At 37.0% G+C, this 14822-nt stretch overlaps 1 protein-coding gene across 1 annotated transcript in view; it reads left to right on the top strand.

The window, feature by feature from the left end:
- mdga1 (MAM domain containing glycosylphosphatidylinositol anchor 1) overlaps nt 1-14822 on the top strand; it is a gene marked incomplete at its 3' end in the record, with an annotated part of 212544 nt that overhangs the window by 105408 nt on the left and 92314 nt on the right. The window lies entirely within an intron of this gene.

Raw genomic sequence — 14822 nt, 5'->3', positions numbered from 1 at the left:
AACATACTTTATGTCACATTTATTTAGTCATATTTCAGCAGAAAGCAAAGGTTTTCCCTTTCAGTCTTATAAACAATCCCACTTACTAGTACGAAGTACTAATAATGAACAGAATCAGCACAGACCTTTAAAGAATAATACATTACATAGAAAAACTGTACATTGTGATTGAAGGGAGGATTGACTCTGGATAAGAGACTCAATCCTCATTTCGCATGTAAATGGTCTCATTTGAATATTCTCAAATGCAGGGTCACCAACCACCCAGTGGCTATCAAGTAGCTACTGAGTAGGTAGCGACTACATGACTGTTAGGTGAAGTTGGAAATACACTGGCGAGGTCATCAGTTCATAGCTGACTGGAAGAATTTGGATGCAGCAATTAACCCAAATATATTCAGGCTGTGGAAGGAAGACACAGTAGCCAAAGAAATCTACTTTACAATACTATACTGGAAAGCCACCTAGGAAGCTTGTTTCTGTGAAGGCAACACCATGCAACCCCTAAGGCAAGAGGCAGGATAGACACTGGACAGGTTGCAATTCCATCACAGGGCCAGCACCAAGAGACAAACAACCATTCACGCTAACACACTCTCTCTCTTGTTATTAAAAAAAATCGTACCCAAGACAATATATACAAGCAAAATCAATCTGAAGTAAAACGTAAAGAGCAAATAGTGCATTTTTTTAATTCTATAACCTAAATTCTGCACATTAAAACTTCTGTTGATGTTATAGCCTCAGGAAAAAAAAAAAAAAAAAAAAAAAAAATGAATCTGAAACTGAAAGAGAAAGAAAGTAGCAAACAAATAGAAAACTATGACCAACAATAACCTTAGATGATACCCGGTGAGTGTGCAATGACAAAGTTGAGGTTTTAAATTTTGTTTAAGACTGGACTCAGCACTTTCCAAGAGCAGGCAGGTGGTAATACCACACAAATCAGTCGAGAAAAAAGGCAATAACCATCACAGCCACAGGCAGGTAGAGGTAATCTGTCTCCAAGCAATGCCTAATAAGCTGTGAAAAGTTTTACACTGGGAATTTTTCCACAAGAAAACAAAAAAAAAAGAATATTGCTTTCGTCCTTTAGAAGACTGAAGCACATTAAAACAAAAAGATTGCAAACTGAAATGAGAGTTAGGCATGAAAAGTAGAAATAAAAACTGGGCATAAACACAGGCGAACAGCATATTCAAGAAACATAGACAAGAAAATACAAGGACAGAAATCACAAAAAGAAGACACGGGTGATGAAAACGAAGTGGATTATGTGGTGAATTATCAATTTTGTAGTGTTATTCACATCCTTGTGATGCCATGCGCTACAAAACAATAACTCTGAAACATTGCAGGCTCTGACAAACACAGTATTTGTTGCCCTAGAAATAGCAGCCACTTTCCCAAACAAAGCTGTATGAGCAGTTGGGATGAATAGATTTTAAGTTTTATTTCCGAAAATGTAATTGTGTTTATTTGTGTACTGTGAGGTTAGGAGGGTCCATGCGTAATACTCCGATTTCTTTCAGAAATATTTGTCCAATAAATTTTATTGTTCCAAACATAAGCATCCACTGCTGACCTCATGAAATAGATTTACCGTGATAAGCCCATACTCTCCTATAACCTCTGACCTTGTGGAGGCCACATGCTAAATCCAAGGGGGAAAAAAATATTAATGTGACCGCCATAACATCACTATATGGAGCTGTCAAGCATTTATCATGTAAGTAGGTTAGATTTCAGTCTCTCACTTGGGAGATTTTTGGTAACATTTGATTTTAGCTCTTCATAAATACCTGAGTTGCACTAATAATAACAATTTTAGGTTAATTCCCAAACAGAAAACAATGAGGAGTTTCAGTTACATTTACAAATACTCCTGTTATACTGTATTAAGAGTCATTTTATAATTTCTAAATATTTACAGAAGTTTAATTCAGTTGTTTCTTTCTTATTGTACTGTTTTCTTTTGATTTGCAGTTTTCAGTAGTTGTGTTACAATAGCAGTAATTTCCTGTTGTTCTTATCCACAAGGAAATATAGGTTTTCCATAAACTTTGACAGAACATCTGGCAAATCGTGGTTACTGTAAATGTACTGCAGCCAAGACTGCAAACATAATGAGTCCATGGGGGATACTACTTCACTGTGTGGAATAAAACATATGAGACACTGAATATAGCAAATGACGCTGAAGTAGACTGATGGTTACATTTAGCCAGAGGGAAATAAAGGATGTGGTACAATTTGCAGACTGGAAACAATCAGTTAGCGGTCTGAAAGCCAATAACTGCGAAGTGTCTTTTCCCTTTTTTACAGAACAAAAACACAAAATGAGGGGTGCGTCTGTTTATCCTTTCCGTACAACATGATGCATATCTCTTAATAACAATGCATTTCGTGTTGCACTTCCTGGAAAGTTTCATCTTGAAGATATTACAATGTATGCGTACAACCAACTTAATGCTTCAAAGTCTCACAACTTCTCTGTGAGACGGCTGATCAGACTATCTCAAGCCCAGAATTGTCTTGGGAGTCTTCTTCCTTTCATTTATTTATTTGTTTACTGTCTCCAACAACAAAAGTGGAAGTTGTGCCAGAATACCACTTCAGTGTCTGAGCGAGAATTCACAGAGGTGGGCCAGACTTGCTTTAATAAAGGCATTGTGCAGATTGCCCCTGAGTGCAGTGTTCGTCCTGCAACACAGCACAATAAAATACAGGCAATTTAATACCTTCAAATGCAGTGACAGCCTATATTACTGGGTGTACTGTATGCCTACTATATAAGCATTTTACACATAGTGTTACTGTGGTCCATAGTGCCCTGCCTGCCACAGAACTAATTAAATATACAGCAAGCCAAGAAGGTGGACTGCATGTACTGAAGTGCACTGTTATTTTTCTTCTTTTTTATGTCATTCAAATCTCCTTTCTTTTTTTTTTCTTTATGTTTTAGCTTTTGATCAGATACTTAATGCAGAGCATGGGTCTCAGCTCTTATGCCATGACCTCTACATCCACAGGAACATGGGAGGAATAAGAAGGGCATCCTTTATCCACTCTGCTCCCCACAGACAACTTCAGAAGCCACTTACAGGGAGACAGAAGGACTTTCTTGTTTTTGCCCTGAGGGGCTGCAGCAAGGGAACGGAGAAGCATGTGTCATGGTGGCCCTCCGGAATTGTGTGTTGTTAGTGAGTGCATACTTGTGTATTGCCATATGTAGGTTTGTGTGTGTGATTGTATTTGCCTTTATGTATATGATTGCATAACTGTGAACCATTCGGTAAGTTTTCATGTGTGTTTGCATTGCTGTGTGCACAGGTGTGTGTTTGAGTGTTTCTGTGTGTGACAGGGAGTAAGTGGTGGGGGGTGTTTGGCCCGAGGGCTGAATCAATGAACTATGTCTCTGTGTCCCTTAACGGCATCTCTGCTGTCATTACCACAGTGCAGCTCCACAGTTAGACTCATGGTAAATAACCATCCCCAAATTAGCCTTTTTATGGTCTAAAATAATAATGTCACACCGTCATGAATGTTTAATTCATTTTCCCGGGCGCTTTGCTGACAAAAGCATAATTAAGACTTGTACATGATGTGCTGGCTCAACAAAAATGCTCCATTTTCAGAAAATTCACAAGTGTTAGTATGTTGGAAAGCTGTAATTCCATTTAACAATCAGCCTGCCTGCTGAACAGTAGAGGACGTACACAAGATGTACATCGGTAGTTCATGCTGTTTATTGTGCCCTTTTGTAATCTTCAGAGAAGTTTACAATTAGTCTTAATAGTGAAATTCTAATTTCTGTGTTTTTTGTATCTGCATTTAACCAGTTCTTTGTAAAAAATAGACTTAGATATTTTATTTGTTGATTTTTTGTTACCTTCCATTATTTTTTTAAATTAATTAAGATGATAGTGATAATCAATTTTTTCCATAATCTAGCACTATTTTCTCTCCACCACACAAGAAAACAAACTTATGTGAATCCTGAATTGGATTAAGCGGTGCAGAAAATGAATGAATGAATGAATGAGTTATATTGCAGGCCTCAGTGGTTGAATCTTCTCTATTTAAACCGTGTTAAGTCATCATCACCATCTTAAAATAATGACCAAATTTATTTACCATTGTTTTTCTGAAAACACAAAACCCTAATCTCTTGCAGATATCTGGTTGAGTTTTTATTTAAAAAAAAAAAAAAAAAAAAAAAAAAAAAAACAAAAAACTTAATTTCAAGAGAAATGGTAACTTATGTAGTATAACTGTAAATTAAGTAAAAGGGATGGAAAAGCTATCCAAAAGTTTTATTTGCGAAGTTCAACATTAGAACAACAAATCTTTTTTTTTTTTTTTAAATTTTATGTTATTAACATATAATTAAAAGTATAGAATACCATAACACGAGTTGTGAATGGCATTTGTTATTGCTCAGCCTGATAGGGCCTCATCATGGCGTTGCTGCATCTGAGCCAGCCGAAGCATTGCCTTCTGAATCATTCCACTGTGTGCTAAAGGAAATGCCGAAGAATTTGTGTGTGAACTGAACCTCAACAGAAAGTGGTCATGCAGCAAGACGATGACCCTAAGGACAGAAACAGTTTCCCCAAAAAATGGTTCAAGAAAAATAAAAATACATGTTTAGGGATGGCCAAGTAAAAGTCCTGACCTTTACCTTCTAGAAATGTTTTGGATGGACCTGAATCAAGCGGCTGATGTAATAAAACCCAACATCTCAGGGTTGAAGCAGTTCTGTTTTGAGAAGTAAAAGCCAAAGAAAAGTTGAATTTATTCCAAACTTATAAAAATCTGCAGTTTTTACTGCACAAATGATTTCAGCTAAAACAAAAGCTTTACATGATCTTCCTCAATTCATAAATCACCAATTGCAATGTTTGTGTGTCATTTATTTAGCTGTCTTCCTATGTTTTAAAGTCTTTTTTGGAAATCTGCCGATGCTTAAGTGATAATTATATAAAAAATATATAAAATCCTTTTTAATTAAACAAACTCATAGTTACAGAATATTTCTTTTTCTTTGTCACATTATATTGCTGATGTTCATTACTGGGCAATCAAAGATTAAATTTTTGTGATTAAATACAGTATTAATATTAAATAACTCTCACGATCCTTGCTTCATCTGCCCTTCACTTTTTTTTAATCATCTGTTCTTTTGGGCATTATTCATTCATGATGAAAAACAGACCCAAGCTCACAATTTCTGAGGTTAAAAGAGCAAAACAAAATCTGGGATTTCTGCTTTTGCACCTTAAACCAAACAAAACAAGTTTGGAGAAAATCGGCCTAAATCAATCTTTACTTCTGAGCGTTGCATTTTAAACACGGGCAATGTTCTTGTTATTTCCAAATATGGGCTTTGTGCATGTTTTATGCCCTCTTTAAGGCGATGTCTATGAGCAGAATTCTAAATAATTGATGAGAAACGAAGCTGGATCAAACAGTGAATTCTGCATCTGCTTGTGCTTCTCTGTATGCACAGTCTTTTCTCTATGTGGGTGTTTCTATGCGCAAACATGAGTGTTTGTGCAGTTAATAATCTGAAATAATTTGTTACTGCCTGTATGTACACTGTGTATGTGCAACAGAGAAAAAAAACACACTTGATTGTTTTTTTTTTTTTAGTTTGGTGTTTTATTTTATTGACACTCACATATAGTCTGTGGTATTTCTTCATATTTTCCCCAACATTTGTTTTGTAGCAGAGAAAGTAAATATTTATTTAGACTTTAATTGCGATAGTACCTGTTTCTTGTCACATACAAGTGAACATGTAAGTGCTGGACCTTTGTTTGGTGATATATCCTTATATATATTGATAGTATTGATCTGGTGTTTTTGCTGGAAAGAAATGTTAAAGCCACGTGCTTTATTTATTTTATTTTTTCAGTAAATCCCATAATAGTTGAAAAGGGACTAAACATAAAAAAAAAATCAACTGAAACTACTCTGCACCTGCGAATAATTTATATCATATGATTCAAACATTGTCTTTTTCCCTTTGATGGAAATATGACATGGGGCAGGGGTAGTTGCTTAACTTTATTTTATTTCAGCTTATTTATCATACCATTGTTTTCATAAGATTGTGTATAACACTACAACTGCCATGGCTATTCAATGTATTTAGATATTAATATATTAACAATATTGATGGTAGGGCTGGGCGATATGAGCTTTTAGTAATATCCCGATATTTTTACGGCATGTCACAATACACAATATATATCTCGATATTTACCTTAGCCTTGAATTAATGCTTTGGTGCATACAATCACATCAGTAAGATGATTTTGTGTCTCCATTAAAACATAATTGTTCATACTGCATTAAGATTTGCTGATTTTAAACATTCATGCCAAAAGGATGAAATTGTAACGAAGCAAACTGATCAAAACCACATTTATTGAACAGTTAAAGCAGTGGCAGAAACATATCATTTTAAAACAAAATAAAGTGCCTTTGCATTATGTAATAAATGCAACATATGAAAATACGTGCTCTAGGGGGGGGACTTTTCAAATGATGAACTATTATAAGGCTTTGCTTTATTGATACGTTTTTGAGTTGTCGTGTATTTTTTTTAATCGCATAGTTTAGCATAGAAATCAGTCTTTTAATACAGGCAGAATGTCCTTGTATTGTCTCCAATAAATGGCTTCAGCCAGTTTTTAATTCAGGATTTGATTCCCACTGCTTTCTGTACTTTCTAGAGACATGACGAGCTAGATAAATATTTAGCTTGTGTCACACACACAGTGGATGAGGTGAGTAAGTGACAGAGACTGTGAATGTAATCAAATAGAATTAATTATTTTTGCGTGACGTGAAAAACTTTGCAATTTACGTCCCACTCTGTAATCCAGAGCGGGATCAGTGGCGGATGTGGCTGTTCATTGTGACTGTAGGTGGAGTCGTGCAGGTGTCCTCTCTGCTCCTCTGACTGGCTGCAGGTGCAGCCGGAGCGACTGAGTGCTTTAGGACGGGGAGAGACTCTCGTTCTGACAATAACTTTACAATATGCGCTTTAAAGTCAGTCGCCAAAACATCAGGAAAGTCTCTAATAAGTCAAGTAAAAGCTGCTAGATTTGTCGCTAGTCGCTTTTCACAAAAAAAGTCGCCAGATTTAGCGAGAAATTTGCCAAGTTGGCAACAGTGGCTACACGCTGCCTCTCATGATGTAGCACGTAGCTCACGTTATGTACGTAACTAGATGCGCTTGCTTTAACTCTCTGTGCAAAGCGGTGCAGAGTCGAGGAGGAGGGAGAAAAACCCGCCCACAGCTAAAAACAACTGCATGACAACAGGATACTCGAATATGACAAATATAGGCATTTTCTATATCGCACAGAGGACTAGACATGATATCTCGAGTATATTCGATATATCGCCCAGCCTTAATTGAGGGTAAGCCCTCTTATCTTTGGGGTTATTTTTTATTTATTTATTTTTTTATCTAACCTGTGATTAGGATATCTTGGTGAAGTGGCACATCTCCTGTCATATCTCCTTAAGATGAAATACAAATGTGTTCTTTTAAAATCTTGAGATATTGTGTAAAAACAAACAAACAAAACATTAATTTCTGGGCTGATCTGGAGTTATCGTAGCACAACTAAAGGGATGATTCAGGCTTACATGAAAAAGACACGAAGAAATTTCTGCAAAAGAAAGGAATATTTTGTATTACATTTTTTTCTTTTTGTCTATTTTGCCACCATGTGTTCATAATATCCCCATATTTAGTCTTTGTGACATACATTAACTCTCTCAGAATTTATTTTTAGATAATAGATTCTGCAGTGACCTTCAGCTGCTTACAGTGATTACATCTTCGGTTATTGGGCAGAGTGCACCAGCTGATCTATGCTATACTGAACTTGTTACTCATGCAGTCACATCCACTCACACAGCTCTCCCTTTCAAACACGCACACACCCTTATTCACTAAACCACAGCTCCTCCATTGCATGTTCACTCAATTGAACCTGTCATTTTCTCTTTGGTCCCTTAATGGCTGTCCGCTTCCCGGGAGCTATTAGAGTACAGGACATGTTATTGGAAATCAAAGAGGATTTGGAGTTCAGGGTGTCCTCCTGCAGGGGGAAGTACCCAGCAGAGGTCAACTTGTTACAAAATGCACTGAGAAAATCTCCATCATTGCCATGGTTATTCCAGAAAGTTTTTTTCTGTTGGTTTTGTAAAGAAGTGGTGAAATGTGGACACATTTTGGATCTGGAAAAGACATGTATCTCTGTGGTAAAATTACATATTCATGTCTGCTAATCCACATTGTTACAAAGATCTTTTGTGTGCTTGGTTGTGATGATTTAAAAACAATGTAAAAATTATTAAATTTCGGTAGATCCACCATAATTTCAGGGTCTGTTTTTTTCTCAATATCTACATAACACTTGGTGTTTATTATGCTTGGTGGATCTCTACATATCTCGGATTTATAAATCTTCTGATTCTATAGCTAACAAACAAAGGACTGGGATTTTTTAACTACTATTAGATGCTTGTACAATGTGTAGTCGTTTTACTATCCAGAGATTACAATCTGTTACTGGTCAGTTGTTTAGTGTTAAGTAGCATATTGTCTCAGATTTGAAACAGCAACCTTTGATTGATATTTTTGGTGCTTTAACATCGGCTAAATCAGCAACCGTCTCACATCCTGTCTCTTCTCTGAGCTCTCACTCACGACTAAAAGTCAGCCTAATGTTAACTTGGATTATCTATTCCTCTGTCCCTTCCTCTCTTTTCTGCCTCCCTTAATCCAATAATTTCCTTTTGAATATCTTTCACACATACAAAACAGCCAATGTGTTGCTGCTATCTAGTTGCTGGCATGTGATGCATTTAGCAAAATGCAGCAGTCATGTGAAGCCCAGGACTGGCATAAAGAAATAAAAAAGCTTGGTTGTTGCAGGGCAACAGTGGCTCCAGTAATGTGCAAAGTATATGAACACAACAAGTCAGACGGACAGAGTTTTAAGGTCAGAATCTTAAATAGAGTTGCTTCTAAAGTGGGCATTGTTGATCTAAATATGTTACAAACGTGACATATGCTTAGTGTCTGATATCCTCCATCAATACTATGAATTGTGGATAGGCAGTTAAGTTATTGCTTCACCAGTGCAAACATAAATAATTAGCATAACGTGTAGTGGAATATGCCTCTACTAATTATTAATTTATTAATTACCTCAGAGCACCACTCATCACTTTTAATTAACCTAAGATTCAGGAGGATGAGACACCTGAAATAAACCAAATTCAATAAACACAGTCTCAATTTAAAGGAGTAAATCCTAAGAACGAGCGAACCAGAAATTGTACATTCAGAAATTATGACAAGAACGGATGAATTGATTACATATTTATTAACAATGATGATAAACAACACAGTAGAAGAAACCAAACAGTTAAACAGAGGTTATTAATGGAATGGGTTGATGGATGTCTGCATGGGTTTTCAATTCTGACATTAATAAGGAACTCTGAAATTAATTAAATGAGATGGAGCAGGAATAAACTGATTGGAAATAAGCAAATAAATCAGGATGATTATCTTACTTAAATCTTTGCTAAGAATGTGTTCAATAATTCTAAATTTGGAAAGGAATTCAAATTTAATTATTTAGTTAAAATTTGATGTACTGGTTTGGGACATCACAAATGTCAGAGCGCTATCACATCCTAGTTGGACGCTGGAGGTCCGGAGTTTGGGGTCGAAGCGGGTGGTTGGTTCCCTATTCGGCGCGTTTCCAGGGGATTGGTTCCCTGGAGCGTCAGACGGGGTAGGTCTATGCAGCTACTCTGGGCTTCTGGGTCCGTTCAGCGGAGTTCCAGAGCGGTGTGATGATGATCCAGATTGTCCCAAAAATAGATAGTTCCAGATTTTACGTGTAAAGACACAGTGGAAAAAGTTGGAGCTACGGTTCTAGTTAATTACTGATCTCGGGAAAAATGAGTGGTTACAAATAAACACTTGTTGTACTTTCTCCCGTTCGGAAGAATGGAGAGGTAAAAGGCTTATAACGAAATAAAACTAAAAAGAAAGAAAAAAAAAGAAGAAGCTAAAAAGGAAAAGAAGACAAAAGCTGAAAAGGAAAAACAGACAAAAAGCTAAAAAGAAGACCCAGGAAGTCAGGCTGCCAGTCTAATTTAAACAGACCCGCCTTTCGAACTTCCAGCCAATCATGAGTTGCTTCTGTCAGAGGCTGACCAACCTTATCCAATCAGGTCAGCTCTAGTTCCTTCCCTCTGCATCTCATTAATGTGAACATGATACAAATTCTTTACTTTGTTTCGACTCCAATACACATCAAATCACATTCTTAAGAGTTATGCAGACTCCTCGTTTGCTGGGAAGAAAAGCTTTAACTTATAGTATTACTTTCACACATGAAAAGATTGGCTACATGTATTTTTTAATAAAGGTGGATTAATTAATTGTCATGACTCGCCTTCATCGGGCAATAAATCCTGAAAAAGGAAAACTCACATTTTATTCATTCATATTAGTAGCTTAAGAGAGGTCTGAAGCTTGGAAAACATAATCAACAATTATTTAATGCAGTGTTTATGATTAATATATGTGTGATCAGTTCAAAGAATTAAATCACATATCAAGATAAAATAATGAAAAAGAAGAAATTCAATCAAAACAATTAACCAAAATCATTTAGACTAAGTTAAATCAGTTAGACAAACTTGTAAAATAAGATCAATGAGGTTAAGCATCTAAAGTTTCCTTTAATTGGGGGAAGAAGTTTGAATTTCTTTCCAGTCTCCTTCTCAGTCAGGGGAGGGGTTGTTCTGGTGCCATGAAGTCTGGTACTTTGATGAAAGGTGTCATTTTTGACAAGAACCAGCGTTTGGTCAGATGCGACTCTCGGCATTCCCCCGACCTGCAACTATAAATTGCGTTCCACTTAGAAACCTCCCTTTGTTGATGCAGCTGCATTCTGTAGAAAAAAAGGAGAGCGTCGTCCTCCTTTGGGTCAAATGGTCACCCTTCTCGTTCTGTGTGGACCAGTCTTACTGCAGAGAGAGAGAGATGGCAACTATTGTTTAATCCAGTTCGAATGTCTTTTAATCCTGGAAGGCCAAGATCATTACATATGTGATTTAAAAAAAAAAAAAAAAAAAAAAAAAAAAAAAATATATATATATATATATATATATATATATATATATATATATATATATATATATATATACAGAATGAAGAAAGAAAAGTTGATTGGATTCATGAGTTTTACTCTCAACAAAATGGTAAAAACTTGAAAATAATCCTAAAAATTGTTGATGGATGGTACAAGATAAATAATTATAGCTTCATTGTGCATGTCCAAGTTGAGGACCACACAAAAAAGAGACTAAATGTTTTTTTAAGTCATCACCACTGTGTGATGTAAGAGCAGAGAACTGTGGCAGCACCCCCTGAGCAGCTTGAAATTTGGAGTTTAAGACATACGTTAAAAGCTGGGGCTAAGAAAAGCAGAGTAGTATAGTTGATCTAAGCTGTGTGCAAAGGCAGGACTTTGGGGAAATCAGAAGCTTCATTAAAGTTTCATATTGGATTTCTGTACACTTGCAGTTTCATCTTGTGTCTCCATTTACTTATGGGCCAATACTGACTCACCATGGGAGTTTGTATTTTATGAGCTTTAACAACACAATGACTGCAAAAATGTTGTAGAAATAATGGCCCCAGAAAGGGGATTTTAAAAACATATGGGGTGTTTGCTTAATGTTGGTTTTGATAATAACAATTTGATTTATTCTTGTAGATCATATTTCATAACTGAAGCCCTTCAGTTTATCAGTAAAATGTGTGATGTTTCAGACTCTGTTGCACAAGCAGCAAGAATCTCCTTGGTTTATATGTGAGGTCAATCGGTCAGTTGTTATACTTCTCTTGTCTGTATCAGTTTGTCCCCCATTTTTTCTTAAATTTCAGAGAATTGCATATTGCAAAACAGATTTTCATTCGCCCACTCTTTAGTAAACATACATTTACACTACAAAAGATTTTTTTTTGCCAGAATGATCTGTAAAAGTCCATCAGAACAAAAGCACATATGCACATATTCAACAAGTGAAATATGCTAGATCTTTTGCCAAATTTGTACACACATGCAGACACACATACACATGCAAATTCACACACATGCATAGTAGAATCATGAGGCAGATATCTTTAAGCATTGAATGCTTGGAGGCTTCTTGTAGGCAGAGGTTTTCACAGACTGATTCTTCCTCATTGCTTTGTTTCCTGCTTGGCCTTTTGTTCTAATGTGTGGATTGGCTGTCTGATATGATATTGTCTATAGAGATATTACAGTAATGGAAGCAGGTGTGCACCCCATAGAGCAGAGGATAAAAAAAAAAAAAACAATTTGACAGAATGTACAGTGTATACTTTTAGCTTAGTTTCAACATATTTCAAATTCTTGATGCTATAGCAGGCTTGCAATAGTATAAAACATTTCTTTTTTGTTTAGTTTTTTTCAAGTGTTTTGATAGAAGAGCATGCTTCCATGGTTTGATGCTTGTATATGCTGTTCGTCCTAAAAACTTTCCCTTGACTCTCAAAAAGTACACGCTTGCATGCAAACAGGCTCTACTTCACCTCAACATTGCATTTCTGAACTCAGTTTTACTCAGGTTGTTTGCTTGTTCAAACTTCCTGGAAATCAGGTGACTGCTGCTGCTTGTGCTCAAGCTTGTGTCTGGTGTCGAAATGTCTGGCCTTTGGATTTTTGCTTTTCGCTCTCAGATTGTTGTGAAATGTGCCTGTGAAAACTCTAAACTTCCAGGATGCCAGATATGACACGGACATCAACAACAGCCTTCATGTGGGTGCCCTTATTTTACATTACAGTGGTGCCTCCTGACATTTACTAGTTAGCTGGTTTGTGCAGACCATATATAACTGCATTGTGATTCAGGCCACTTTACATGGAAAGTTCAGTTCAGGTCCGGTTGCATATAAGGTCATTTACTATAAATCTGTTAAATCCAGTTAATAATAATGATTAAGGCGTCTTCAAGATGATGACTGGTACAATGGTGACTTGCTAAGAAGACCTCAAAGACAAACAATGCCGAGAAAATCTGTGCTCAAGACCACTTCAAAAGTCTGGCTCTGTGATATAAAAATCTGAAGAAAAGATTGAAGACTTCTTGCGCTGTTGTCATTACTTCCATTGTTTAGGACAGAGGTGACAGCCTCTGTTCCTCGAGTGCCGCAGTCCTGCAAGCGTTGGGAGTTTCCCCGCTGCAACACACCTGACATGTATCAGATTTAATTAGCAGACTCTGCACAAGTCTGCTAATTACCCATTGATTTCAGTCAGGTGTGTTGCAACAGAGAAAGTCCCAACACCTGCAGGACTGCGGCACCCGAGGACCGGAGGTTGCCACCCCTGGTTTAAGTGATCCATCATCGCAAATTAACCAATAATTGACTTGAGAGAACAATGTGAAGAAAATTATGCTTACCTATATAAAGCTGTTATGTAAGTATCATATCCACTGGCTGGGGAAATTCAGACAGCGGTCCGAAAGCGGAACAGAAAATGCAAGAGAGGGATTTCTGCAGGCTCCTGAATGTGAATATTGGGCTTGAGATCAGGACATTTGTACTTTTCAGGAGTGAATCTGGGAGCAGAAATGCAATTTTGAGGTGAATTAGAGCATATTGGCATGAAAGGAGCGACTTTGTAGTTTGATGTTGGAAGTTTGAGAGCGACGGCAGTATGTCTGGGCAGGGAACACCGGCAAACCTGTTTGCAGAAAAAAAGAAAAAACAAATACGCTAAATAAATAAAAACTGTTAATTATAGATGTAAATACACACAAATAAAAGTGTTGACTAGACATATAGATGACTACATGAATACCTCTGTAAGTTACAAATGCATGCAGGGAACCCCAAAAAAAAATTATTATGACGTTTTAGACATTTACCAGTCCCACTATACTCTTAATCCCCATGACAGACAAATAATCAGCACACTGTATAAAACATGCAAAATTCTATTTCAATCCATGACTTTGTAAGCTTTCCCATGAGTCCGCGGTTCACCTTTCATCTAAAGCAAGACTGTTTTTCTTATGCGCCGCCTGGTTTGTTTGTAACCACCTCAGTGAGCTTTAGTTGCCTCTGTGTGTTAATGTGCCAGTCCGTCCCAGAGCTCTAACCTTCAATCCACAAAAGTGCTCTTTGGCTGTGCTTAGGCTGCACTCTCATTGATGTTATTCCAGATGTGTGTGTCTGCATAGATGCATGTGTATGTGTGTGTGTGTGTGTGTGTGTGTGGAAAAACTGCCCTCATGTGACAGCTGTGCCCTTTTCCACAGCACACTTGAAAATCAAGCTGCTTATCTTAGAACTCTCCAGCCAAAAATACAATATATACAAATATCCCCCGTGTTTTTCCACCGCGCTGGCCCTCATATCTGACAGCGCCAACGGACTTATTAACTACACACATTTTACCTTGCGCGTCGCCTTCTTGTTTGAGGTACAGTAGGTCAAATGGGTTGGCACAATAGAAAATAGGTGGGGAAGGAATAGAAAGGTGAGATGGAAGGAGAATGGTAGAATGGAAAAAGCAGGTGATGGGTGTCCTCATACTGCTGGTAGAAATTGCTTCCTTAATATTTGAACACTGAAACAGTCCAATTAGGCAGCAAAAAATCACAATTATAGACCCGCACACACACTTATACAATTCTGCCCTGTCAGAGATGGAGGCAAAGAGCGAGGAGGA

This window comes from Telmatherina bonti (genome assembly GCF_933228915.1).
Source record: "Telmatherina bonti genome assembly, chromosome: 1".
Classification (NCBI taxonomy): domain Eukaryota; kingdom Metazoa; phylum Chordata; class Actinopteri; order Atheriniformes; family Telmatherinidae; genus Telmatherina; species Telmatherina bonti.
The sequence above is the reverse complement of the archived record's forward strand: the minus strand, read 5'-3'. Positions and strand labels throughout refer to the sequence as shown.